The sequence below is a fragment of the Schistocerca serialis genome, chromosome 6 (genome assembly GCF_023864345.2).
Source record: "Schistocerca serialis cubense isolate TAMUIC-IGC-003099 chromosome 6, iqSchSeri2.2, whole genome shotgun sequence".
Taxonomy (NCBI): Eukaryota; Metazoa; Arthropoda; class Insecta; order Orthoptera; family Acrididae; genus Schistocerca; species Schistocerca serialis.
The window spans coordinates 264,987,398-265,000,420 of NC_064643.1; the positions used below are offsets into that span (position 1 = coordinate 264,987,398).

At 42.5% G+C, this 13,023-nt stretch overlaps 1 protein-coding gene across 2 annotated transcripts in view; it reads left to right on the forward strand.

The window, feature by feature from the left end:
* The window catches only part of LOC126484165 (uncharacterized), a 182,512-nt gene that overhangs the window by 132,476 nt on the left and 37,013 nt on the right, over positions 1-13,023 (forward strand). The window contains exon 1 of one of the 2 annotated variants that reach the window (XM_050107566.1): positions 12,044-12,102. The exons of the other annotated variant lie outside the window; for it this stretch is intronic. The gene's annotated coding sequence lies outside the window, so the exon portion shown is untranslated. Of the gene's footprint in view, positions 1-12,043; positions 12,103-13,023 lie in introns of those variants that run through there. 2 annotated transcript variants of the gene reach the window in all.

Consider the following 13,023-nt stretch of genomic DNA (forward strand, 5'->3'; position numbering starts at 1 on the left):
TTCAGCTGCTTTCTTAGCTGCAGTTTCTATATTTTTCCATTTCTTCTCCATTTCTTCCACTTGTTCTTTCTGCTCTGGTTCTTGATTAGGACTGGCCTGGTACAGATCTCGTATGCTACGACCATTTAGTAGATATACTTCGTAAATTTCTTTCTTCATCTTTACTTTTGTCAGGTGTTTGATCTCTCTCCATTTGGTGTGCATATCTGCTAAAGATATCACCAAAAATTGTCAGAAACTAAGCCATATCCCCGAGCACTCTTGTGTCTCTTACCTTGCCTTCCAATTTTTCGTTAATGACAAGTAGTCAATAAGAGATTTACATTCTCGAGATGATGTGTGTTTATAGACATCTTTTTTGCGAAAAGAAGTGTTGGTTATCTTAAGTTTGTTAAAAGAAGCAAAATCTTTACGCGATCTTCTATTGTATTTATGATATTTTCTTTGGTATTAGTTTATTCCCAACCTTTGCATTTACATCTCCTTTCAATATTATTTTGTGCTTATTGTTATTCTTCTGCAAAACTGATTGCAGGTTGTCAGAGAAATTTTCGTTCGTCAGTTGCGTACACTGCAATCACAATCCAATTTTATCTTTCCCCTTTTACAGTAAAAATCACAATTCCTTCATTTACATACCTGTATTACACATTTCACTTTACCCATTTCGACTTCCTCTCTCCTGTTCGCGTGTTACACTATCGAACATCAAATATTCTCCTACGTACTTGTTACATGGCAGCTTCTTATTTGTTTCTGTTATGGAGCTATATCTACGTTGGCCTTCATAAATATTTCTAACAACTCTTCTTCTTTGTTTGATAACCCTCTGATTTTCTATGTCACTACCTTAATTAAACCAGCCATCCATTTATGCTAAAGCTTTCTCATTCCCCGTTCGTCATTGGTATATCCGACCTTAATCCGAGGTTCTTTCGTGTTCCTAGTGGTAGTTGGGGAAATTAACCTGGCCGACTTACGAGGACTGTACAAGCACAGTTGGGAAGTGGGGCTGACAGTTTGCGGCCTTTCAACCTCCCCGATTTTCTTTTAAGGATTTATGTCCATATGGAGGTTGGCTACCCTAAACCTAGAGACCTTCTTACCCTTTATTCATAAATGTAGATGACAGGAAAAAGGACATGGTAAGTACAGGGTTAGTACAGGAGAAAAGGACCAACAGGCCATTGTGGGAGACACTTCGTCTAGTTCCTGCCCTTCGGCCTGTCCGACTTGTAGCTAAGATTGCGCCGGCATAGCCCTAGGGATTCAGAGAACAAAAACCTCCTCGCCCGCACGGACTGCGTGCTACGTTATACGTTAGGGCATTGTCCATGAGAGCGATGTAGAATGGCATCTTTGTAAAGATAGAAGATTACGTTGTTATATCTGTGGTAAAGGCTGACCCTGTTCATTCCCTCATTACTACCCAGTTTTTGATAGCGTTGAACATTTTCTGGTAGTCTATGAAGGCCATGTGATATTATACTCTGTACGTTCCACTTTTAGTGTGCATACTGCTTGGATATACTCAGTTGTACTGAAATCTTTTCTGAATATCACCTGTTCGACTGGATGGTAAAAGTCAAATCTCTGACTCAGGCTGTTTGTACTAATTTTTGTTAGCAGCTTGGAAAAGGTAAAAGATTAATGGGCCTTTAGTTCTCTATGTTCGTCTAGTAATATTTTCCGAAGAGAAGAATAACTTTGCATTGTTCTATGACTGTGAAATTTGCTTTGGCACGAGAGGTTTATTTAACAGAGTACGAGCGGGTGCTGCAAAGTAATGCCTCCGAATTTTTATATGAAAAGTCTTAAAGCTTTTTAAATAAAACAAACGTTATCAATATTCTAAAATTTTATTCTTCATATCTACGAATTTTCAGCCCTCTGCCGCTAAAGGGCTCAGAACTATAACGCGTAATACGATGGTGTGTAACGTAACTATGTCGGTTTGTGAGAAACAGAGTGCTGTATCGAGTTTCGAATTCGAAAATTTCGTGCACACATGGAACACCCTCTCCTTCGTCACGATAGTCCCAGTCTACACACGAGCGCTGCGACATCTGCAACAATCTCACGGCTTGGTTTCCCTGTCATCGATCATCCTCCTTCAGTCCCGAGCTAATTCCATTCTGTTTTCATCTGTTTCAAAAACTGGAAGAACACCTTCGAAGACTTCACTTTGATAATGATGAAGCAGTGTAAGCGGAGGTGAGGTATTGGCTCCATCAAGAAAGTAAAACATTTTACAGTGACGGTATCAACAAATTGGTCTCTCGTTGTGAGAAATACTGTCGTCGTCAGAGTGACTATGTTGAGAAATAAATGTTGAGAAATAAAGAATAAAGATGTAGAATGTTAAAAACGTTTTTTTTATTTAAAAAGCTTCAAGAGTTTTCACATAAAAAATTCAGAGGCATTACTTTTCAGTGCGACTTCGAATCTCTTCTCCAGTTTTAAGCAACTCGGTCGTGATCTGATTTTCTCCTGACGCCTTACGTCTTGAGTTGTTTCAGAGCTGTTTCCATTTCATGTTTATCAATAGTTTCCATCGCTTTCGATCCAACATTCATAACAAACTTTCGTGATACATCATGCCGGCTTTGGCTCGTCACTCATCGATTGTATAGCTTCCGATGAAAGCCCTCTGCGGTTTTTATAATTTTGTCTCTTTCAGTAACAACTTCTCCTCGACCAGGTCCAATTTTGTGAATGTACAGCTTTCCTTTTGATTGACTTGAACAAACATACGACTATGGCAGTTATTGTGAATTTTGCGTATAGGATGGACGATTCACAATTTGCTTACATTCTCTTTTGTTTCAGGACACAGATGAGACTTCTCGTTTTTTACTACCTTGCTTGGTACGTATTGATCTGATTTGTTCGGTGTTGGTTACACCTCATCTGCGCTTAACTATTTGCAACTAAATGATGGCCAATCATCTTTTATATAAAACTTCCTGGCAGATTAAAACTGTGTGCCCGACCGAGACTCGAACTCGGGACCTTTGCCTTTCGCGGGCAAGTGCTCTACCAACTGAGCTACCGAAGCACGACTCACGCCCGGTACTCACAGCTTTACTTCTGCCAGTACCTCGTCTCCTACCTTCCAAACTTTACATAATTTGTTTTTCAGTACTACTCTACTAGCCTTCTTGATGGACTTTTTACCTGTGAAGATAAACATCGCTGTAATAGCATCATGGTCGGTTATTCATCTCTTTGACGACTCTCCTGAAACCCCTGGGTCTGTTGTTAGCCTTGGAGAATTAGGGTAAGTCTCCCACGTCTGGGCTACCAGAGTAATTAGTTTTTCAAGGCTGTTTTGTAATAATGCATTCAGTTGTACTTCGCAAGAATGATCGTTCTTCCCGCCAGTAATAAACGTATAGTTATATCAGTCAGTACTCAAAAACTGAAGTCACCCCTTGTCTTTGCGATTTGATTAGAGTATTTCCGTACTGTTGAATTTCAGCTACCTACGAATGACTCTAAGGTTCCAAAATCTTAAACATCGTTGCGATTCAGCAACTGTATAAATTTGAAGACGTTGAAAATATCAGCCAGCCAGTTGCAAACCAAACGTTTATTTAGCCCTTGACCTAGGTTTCGTTATTTATAAAAATATCTTCTTCAGAAGGAGTGGGCCGTGTTTCATTACATGGTGGTAAATTACATTAGCTGCAGCCGAACGGCTCTTGTCATATGTAAAATTGATATAAAAACCAGAAACACCATATGCCATGTCTTAAGACAGCAGACGGATCACACCCACCTTACGTCAGAATAAGAATACAAATGTATTCGTCCACTGCTAAAGGCTCTTGTCTACATAAGGGAGTCCAAAGAATTAAATATTGTCGTAACGTAAGTATTCACCATGCCAGAGACAAACGCCATCCTAGTTACAATAAACACCCTATCGTCTTGAGCTTCTAATATACATCACATTACCCAACCATATCCACCAGTTATATATTGCCTTAGTGCTTGTTGGTACAAAAACAAATAAAGAAATAAGAAAATACTTACAGTACTGTTGCTGTTCACATACATACAGAATGACAGGTGGCGTTGTTATCAATGAAATTTAATTTCTGTTGCGTACATACATGATGAACACTATCATGAGCCAATCGTCGACATGATTATCAGAAGATTTTTGTTTTCGTTTATTTCACTGTTTGTACACTTACTTGTGTGAGATTCGTTCAAATGGATAAACCGGAATCATAAAACAGATCATTTTGCATGGTTCTACGTCAGGAAAAATTCATCCAAAAGATGAAGATACATACAAAATCTGCTCCTTCATTTTCAATATGATTCTCTTTACAAGAACTATCAAGTCTAAGAATGCTATGTGCAGAATGGGTGTCACATTTGTTAAAAGTTGACAAAAAGAAAATACGGAAAGACTTCTTCAACAATTTTGGGAACGTTTTAGTAAAATGCAACTGCTGCTGAGATATGGGTCGATAGCTTCATGCCAAAATAACAGCAGTGTTCAAGGCAGTAACAGGATGAAGTCGGTTTCATCGTTCAATAAGATTTTGGCTAGCGCTCACTGAAAAGCCTATGGTTTTACATTCTTTGCCTCACGAAGTATAAAACAATAATTTATTGGTTAATATTATGCAGGTCATTTGGACTAAGTAGATTAAAAATACTATACCTGAACTGAGGCCTGGGTTGGAAAAGAAAAATAGAATCTTTAAAAGATATTCACCTGCAAACAAAGATGTTTTAGCAATAGTAAAACTCTGAGACAAGTACGAATGGTTTCTGTTGTGGGTTGGCAGGAGAGCCTACACCGTGTGACTAGAGGAAGCCGGAAGGCACGCGTTTTAGCTCACGCCGGCTGGTGTGAGGTCTGGAACAGGACAAGGAAATTAGACTTTAGAAAAACGGACGTAGCTGGTGGAATACTTAACTTTAATCCATTAATGATGAGCGTCACTCTTGACGGTACATGATTACAGTATCAATAGTAACTGGTAATGGCGCCTTGTTAGGTCGTAGCAAATGACGTAGCTGAAGGCTATGTTAACTATCGTCTCGGCAAATGAGAGCTTATTTTGTCAGTGAACCATCGCTAGCAAAGTCGGTTGTACAACTGGGGCGAGTGCTAGGAATTCTCTCTAGATCTGCCGTGTGGCGGCGCTCGGTCTGCAATCACTGATAGTGGCGACACGCGGGGTCGACGTATACTAACGGACCGCGGCCGATTTAAAGGCTACCACCTAGCAAGTGTGGTGACTGGCGGTGACACCACAGTTTCAACATCGCCAGTATTCTTGATACTTGGTACCCTCTTAATTATCTCTGTTTCCATATCTCAAAACAAAAATGGCTGGACTATCTACATCTACATGGATACTCTGCAAATCACATTTAAGTGCCTGGAAGAGGGTTCATCGAACACCATCACAATTCTCTATTATTCCACTCTCGTACAGCGAGCGAAAAAAACGAACACATATATCTTTCGGTACGAGCTCTGATTTCCCTTATTTTATCGTGGTGATCGTTTCTCCCTATGAAGGCCGGTGTCAACAAAATATTTTCGCATTCGGAGGAGAAAGGTGGTGATTGGAATTCCGTCGCAACGAAAAACGCCTTTCTTTTAATGATGGCCAGCCCAAATCCTGTATCATTTCAGTGACACTCTCTCCCATATCTCGCGATAATACAAAACATGCTCCCCTCCTTTGGACTTTTTCGATGTACTCCGTCAGTCGTATCTGGTAAGGATCCCACACCGCGCAGCAGTATTCTGAAAGAGGACGGACAAGCGTAGTGTAAGCAGTCTTCTTAGTAGATCTGTTACATTAGATTCTAAGTGTCCTGCCAATAAAACGCAGTCATTGGTTAGCCTTCCCCACAACATTTTCTATATGTTCTTTCCAATTTAAGTTGTTCGTAATTGTAGTTCTTAGGTATTTAGTTGGATTTTCTGTGTAACCTAAGTTTAAGGGATTTCTTTTAGCACTCATGTGGATCACTTCACACTTTTCGTTATTTAAGGTCACCTACCAATTTTTGCACCATTCAGCTGTGTTTTATAAATCATTTTGCAGTTTGTTTTGATCTTCTGATGACTTTATTAGTCGATAAAACGACAGCGTCATCTGCAAATAACTTGAGACGCCTGCTCAGATTGTCTCCCAAATCGTTTATATGGATAAGGAACAGGAAAGGTCCTATAACACTATCTTGGGAAACGCCAGAAATCACTTCCGTTTTACTCGATGACTTTCCGTCAATTACTATGAACTGTGACCTCTCTGACAGGAAATCACAAATCCAGTCACATTACTGAGACGATATTCCATAAGCACGCAATTTCACTAGAAGCCACTTGTGTAGTACAGTATCAAAAGCCTTCTGGAAATCCAGAAATACGGAATCGATCTGAAATCACTTGTCAATAGCACTCAGCATTTCTTGCGAATAAAGAGCTAGTTGTGTTTTATAAGAACGACGTTCTCTAAACCCATGTTGACTGTGTGTCAATAGACTGTTTTCTTCGAAGTAATTCATACAGTTTGAACACAGTACATATTCAAGTATCCCACTGCATATCGAGGTTAATGATACAGGCCTGTAATTAAGTGGATTACTCCTACTAGGCTTCTTAAATATTGGTGTGACCTGTGCAACTTTTCAGTCTTTGGGTACGGAACTTTCGTCGAGCGAACGGTTTTATAGGATTGTCAAGTATGGAGCTAATGCATCAGCACACTCTGAGAGGAATCTAATTGGTATACGGTCTGGACCAGAAAACGCTTTTATTAAGTAATTTAAGTTGCTTCACTGCTCCAAGGACATTTAATTATACGTTACTCATGTTGGCAGCTGTTCTTCATTCGAGTTCTGGAATATTTACTTCGTCTTCTTTTGTAAACTTGAGAAGGCTGTGTTTAGGAACTCTTTTCGGCAGCACTGTCTTCGATAGTAACTCCATTGCTATCGCGCAGAGAGGGAATTGATTATTTCTTGCCGCTAACATACATCACATACGACCAGAATCTCTTCGGATTTTCTGCTAGATTTCGACAGTGTCTTCAGTCTAATACAGACGTTCGTTATGGTAGTGGTAGACAAACATCAACCTGATCTGTCACACCCTCACTTCAGAGACTAACTCTACCAAACGGAAATACATTCGACATTGGGCATTTCATGAGGAACGATTCTATTATGTATGACAAAGAGCAAACTTTTGGGCACCCTGCTACCCTCTTTCTAGCTTCCACAGATACCTTAAGTCTTAAGGAGGAGTATTCAATTTTCTCTTTTTTGGCCGGGGTCATCAACCTTCTGACTGTTTTGATGAGTTCCGTCATGACTACTTCCTCTTCTGAGACAGCCTCTTTATCTCAAACTACAATCAGCGTCCTCAATTATTTGTTGGATGTACTTCATCTATGTCTTTCCCTGCAGTTTTTACCCTCTTCCTCTCCCTCCAGTATCCTGGAAGTTATTTCCTGGTGTCTTAACACATAACCCGTCGGTCTCTCCCTTTCAGTGTGTTCCACGTATTGCGTTCCTTACCGATTCTAGGCGCTAGAACAGCATCAGAGTGGGAGAAATAAAACTGGAACGCCAAGTAAGACAAGTTCGTGTTAAGAAGGGCGTAAAGCAGGGCCGCAACTTATTATCGTTGTTATTCAACTTGTACGTCGAAGAAGCAAAGGAAGAAGCGGGAGATAATTTTGTAAGAGAAATAAAAGTGCAGAGGATACAGAACCTAATGCTAACGTTAGCAGATGACACGGCACTCAAGGCCGATAAACGCTTGACTTATAAGGCATATCGAAAGGAATGGACAGTATACTTGGCACAGATTATGGCTTGAGGGTAGACTGATCGAAGATGATGAAGAATAACAAAAAGGAGAATAACGACATGCTCAACATCAAGATTGAGAATGGTACTGTACTGTGTGTAGATTAGCAGGGCAAAGAAATCTTTCTTTTAATAAAGGGGCTTTCCGGAATAAGATACTGATATGGAACTGAGGAACAAGTTCCGGGAGCTGTAAGATGTGTTTTGTGTAATAAAAAATAAGCTGTTACCGTGACCAGTTAAGTAAGGCCCTGACCTATTAAGCCATGCTTAATATATGAATATTTATGCACCAGAAAGCAAATTAGAAACGAAATCTGTAGAAACTCCGAACCAGTTCACAAGACACCAAACAAAGCCAGAAGCAGAATAGACGAGAACGAAAAGTGAGAACAGAATCCAGACACAGAATGGCGAAAACTCTCATTCGTAGCTATGTTGTCCCCTGGTTCCACATCCAGGAACGTTTTGTTTGGTTTATGGCCAAAAAGACCTCGAAAGATATTAAATTCATCAGTGGAGGTATACAGAAATAGCTCAAAGAGCTTCTTTCGACTAATCTAATTTGATCACAACGCAAACATGCAAAGTATTTGCAGAGAGAAACTCGCGGTTTAAGACAAGTAAAAATATAGTGGGGACAAAAATTTAAGTGCAAATGAACAGGCAGATTTCAGAGTATGCGTATGGAGCACAGCAGTATATGAATATAGCAAAACTGGAGAAAAATAAATCTGGAAGCGTTTGAAACGTGGTGAATTCGAAGAGTTTCATTAGTTACGGGGACAGAAATGAAGAAGTAATAAAAAAGTGTGTGAGTGTAGAAGTGTATTGGATGCCCTTACCAGAAGGACAGACCAGTTGGTCACGTGTGCTATGACACCCAGGTTTGCTAACATGGTTCTGGAACGGCAAAAGAGGGAGAAAACAGCGGAAGTAGACCAAGATTAGAATATGCGGACTAGATGATAGATGATCTTAGGTATAACATACACGCAGGTAGGTAGAGAGTGTCACAAAATAGTTGAACAGGGAGAGCAGCATCTAACTGGCCCAAAGTCTCCCTCTCTCCTTGCGTTTAATCTTCTGCATGTAGTCCGCTGTTTTCAAGATTTGACCGATTAATAATTTTTTTTATTTTAACTGTGTGGCCAGACGCCCTTCTTGTCGACGTAGTCTTCAGTTAACATAAGGGAAGGAACATTTGTGTGCCGTCTGTCTGCGTATCGTGTAAATTTCATTATTGTTTCGTATTTTATGAGGCGGAGATAGGCGACCAGGCCTGCATTTCCATGAACGAACATGTAAAAACGCCTAAAAACTCAGGCTGACCAGTGTACCAGTAAACGGACGTTAATCTCTCGCACAGATTCGACCCAAGTTTGGTCCGCCTCACTGACTAGCAAGCCACAGCCCTGAACATTAATCTATCCGAGAAATTCATGAGCCCACTCGAAAGAGCGATGATTTAAAAAAGAAAAGGAGCGAATGCCGACGATGCCGTGTAAACCCAACAAACCCACCCTTTCACACCTCTTCCTATCGACCGATCTGCCTCACCTCCGTGGCCGGCCGCGGTGGTCTAGCGGTTCTAGGCGCGCAGTCCGGAACCGCGCGACTGCTACGGTCGCAGGTTCGAATCCTGCCTCGGCCATGGATGTGTGTGATGTCCTTAGGTTAGTTAGGTTTAAGTAGTTCTAAGTTCTAGGGGACTGATGACCTCAGAAGTTACGTCTCATAGTGCTCAGAGCCATTTGTACCATCACCTCTGTGTTCAGTAACGTCTTCGAGTCCATCCTCTCAAGCCGTATTCATCACCACCTTAACCAGCAACACCTCCTTCCTCTCACCCAGTGTAGCTTCTAGCCCTTCTTCTCAGCTGACTTCTAGCTCCTTACCCTTACCGACCTTCTTTCCCTCCAACTTAACTCCCGTCACTCCGCTATTTTTGTTTCTCTCGACCTCCATAACGCCTATGGCCATATCTGGCATCCCAGACTCCTCTTTAAACACCAGACCTATGCTCTTCCCATGAATTTAGTCCATCTCGTTGCTTCCTTCCTCTCCCGTAGTCCCTCCTATGTCGCTATCCACAAACCAAATCCTGTACTTTCTATCCCACCACCAACGTGCCCCAAGGGTCTGTTCTTTCCACTCTCCTCTATCTCCTGTATACTGCAGATATGCCCAAACCTCCCCCAGCAGTTGACCTCCAGCAGTTTGCTGATAACACCGCCGTCCTGGCCCTTTCTCCTACCCTTCAACAGTCCCAACGTAACCTTCAAATCCAGATCGACCAGTTCAACACCTGGTGAACCAGTGGCTCCTTCGCATCAACCCTTCCAAGACCGAGGCAATCATCATAGGTCATACCACCTGTTCCTTCTGGCTCCACGATTTTTACCTCACCGCTTATGGTCGTCCTATCCACTTCACTCCTACCTTGGCTTCATCCTTGACTGTCAACTCACCTGGACTTCCCATCTCCTTACGATCCACCACAAAGCCCATAGTAGACTCCGACTCCTGAAACTCCTGTCCAGCCAGACAGACATGGGGACTGCATCCTTCCACCAACCTTCACACTTGAAAATCCTTGATCCATCCCATCCTTTCTTATGCCAGTGTCACCTGGATTTCCACCCAGCCCAGTCCTCCAAATCGTTGAGTGCCATGCACTCTGCCTCACCTTCTGTATCCACCTCCCATCCCCCACACAAATCCTCTACGACCTCATCCCCTTCCCACATCTGTACCCTTTCCTTGAACACATCCACATCCTGTACATCATCTGCAGACTCGATCCCCCCACCCCTCGGTGTCTTCTGTCCTCTCTACCCCTAGCCTGTTGCCGCACCTTTACCATGGTATCCCACCTTCTCTCCAATTCCACACACTCCACCTCCTTTCTCAATGCAGCTGCCAGTGTCTACCCCTCCCAGGTGACGATCTATGCCCTGATATCAGCCCCTCCTACCAACTCTAACCCCACCACCCCCTCCCCCTCCTCAGGGCTCCCTCTCCCCTTCTCTTCCCTTTTTCTGTGCAGTTTTTTCCTCCCTCCTCCACCCCTTCCCTTTCCAGTGCACCCTTCTGCACTGCTCCCTCATGACTTGCCTTCCCTCTCCATTTCCCACCCTGTCCATGTCCTGGCCCTTGTTTTTCCCACTGACCCCGTTGCTTTTCCTCCCACCCTCTCCAACCCCTTCCCCCTCTGCCCTCACTTGTCCCCTCTTTCCCCTCTCTTGGCAGGTTCCTCCTGGCAGGTTTTACTCCTCATTTTGTGTGCTGCATCCTGTGCAGTGTTTTTTAAGTGTCGTCACTCTGGTGCATTTTAATACTGTGGCCAACCTTTAACTTTTGTGTTTGTCTTCAGTGTTTTTTACGTGCTACGCAAATCGCCAACTGTGCTTTTTAACTTTATGTGGGCTTCTTTAACTGTCCCACATGAACTTCTCTGCGTACATGTATATTTTAACCCCCACTGTCTCCCCTTACTATCTTCTTGTATCTCCCTTTATCGCCTTTTATATGTCTCGTTTTCATATTTTTATTAAATGTATCGCTCCGTTGAAGAACGGCGGATTGTGCCACTGCCAGTCCTCCACTGCCGATATGGGGCAGGTGAATTAAATCACACTAAAGGAAAAATAAACGATGCCATGTGCCTGTTCCCCCAAGAACAGAGGGTGAATCAGTGCAGTTTCTGTTTAGTCCAGGACCTGTAAGTCACCATCTTTTTCATCCCAATGCCCGAATTCCGGTGATGCCCTCCACCATAAATAATCGGGACGAGCTTCCGGCGGATACACTCTGCTAGCGTGCACTACCCAACTAACCTACAAAGGCGGAATTACATGAAGCAACAAAACGAGTGCGATTTTAACATATTGACTGATACGACGTTATCGCACAAACATTGGTCTTCGAAATATTTGTAGTTCGAAGTAGTAAAACATTACTTCCAAGTAAGGCGAAGAAGTGAAGAACGTAAGTCATTTTAACGACTACGAGGAACAATACGATATAAGAGTTCTACAAGGCCGGTGCTGATAGTCTGTGGAAAGTACAGTTGCGTCCTCAATTGCCTTTTCACCACTGTTTAAGTCCCCCTTGACCGTCAAGGGAATGGGTTCGCGATAAGGAAGTCGCGCTCTTTTAAAGTGAAGCGCTGTCAGCGAAGTGTTGAAGTCTCAACCAAGAGACACTTGTGACTGATGCTAAGACAGAAGTAAAAAGCAGAAGGTAAGTGCAAATAATTATAAAAATCGCTTCCCGTACATCTCCCGTCTTAGATAAGTATGCACATAGAGTACAATAAGGCACGCATCAAGTATACTAATGCTTGATGCCTCCCAAGCCATACATTAGACTGATTCCATAGCGCGACCGTCGAGAAATAGCATCAACTTACATCACGAGACAGGCACTGTCCAAGAATCTACGAGGCGCATGAAAATCCTATTTTTGTGCTTAATATTTCGGTGTTCGACCCAGTCGTCCTTAAAACACGAAGCAGACGACAGTTGTGCTTGCCGTCTGCTCATCACAATACTTAGGAGAAGTTTCCTCCGTAATTGGCTGGTATTGAACGCCAAAAGTTAAGGGAAACCAGTTTCTCTTCTTATCCCACGTCTCCCCCTCCCACCCTCTCCCCTGCGAAAACCACTGTCCTCTTTTCTAACGGAGAGCCCAACAGTTCCAAGTCTTTTTTGGGCGATGGATCCCCATCCTGCAGTTATGAAAACCATGAATATCAAATGTGGAGTGAACTTACGGGTAGGCAAAGTCAACGATCCATTAAAAGGCTTGTATGACTTAGCTGCTCGCTTAACTGCTCCGGTGTACATTCTGTTTCTAAGAGACGTGCGCCTCAAGCTGTTGGAAGATATCATACGTGATCCATACGCTTCCGACATGATGGAGCCCCAGGAAATTTACATATCTTCCTCGTGGACGCCATTCCACGAACGTGCGGGTCCTTTTCCGTTGCCAAATCATTTACCTGATCTGACTGTTATTAATTTCTTCTAGTGCGGTCCTTGTAAAAGTCTTGAATATGTGACATCTGTCATTATATAGGGTGCTTCACAATGTTTTAACAATTTCATATTTTAGCAGCGCGCGCTAAAAACAATATACAGCGGCTGTGGTGCCGTCTATTAG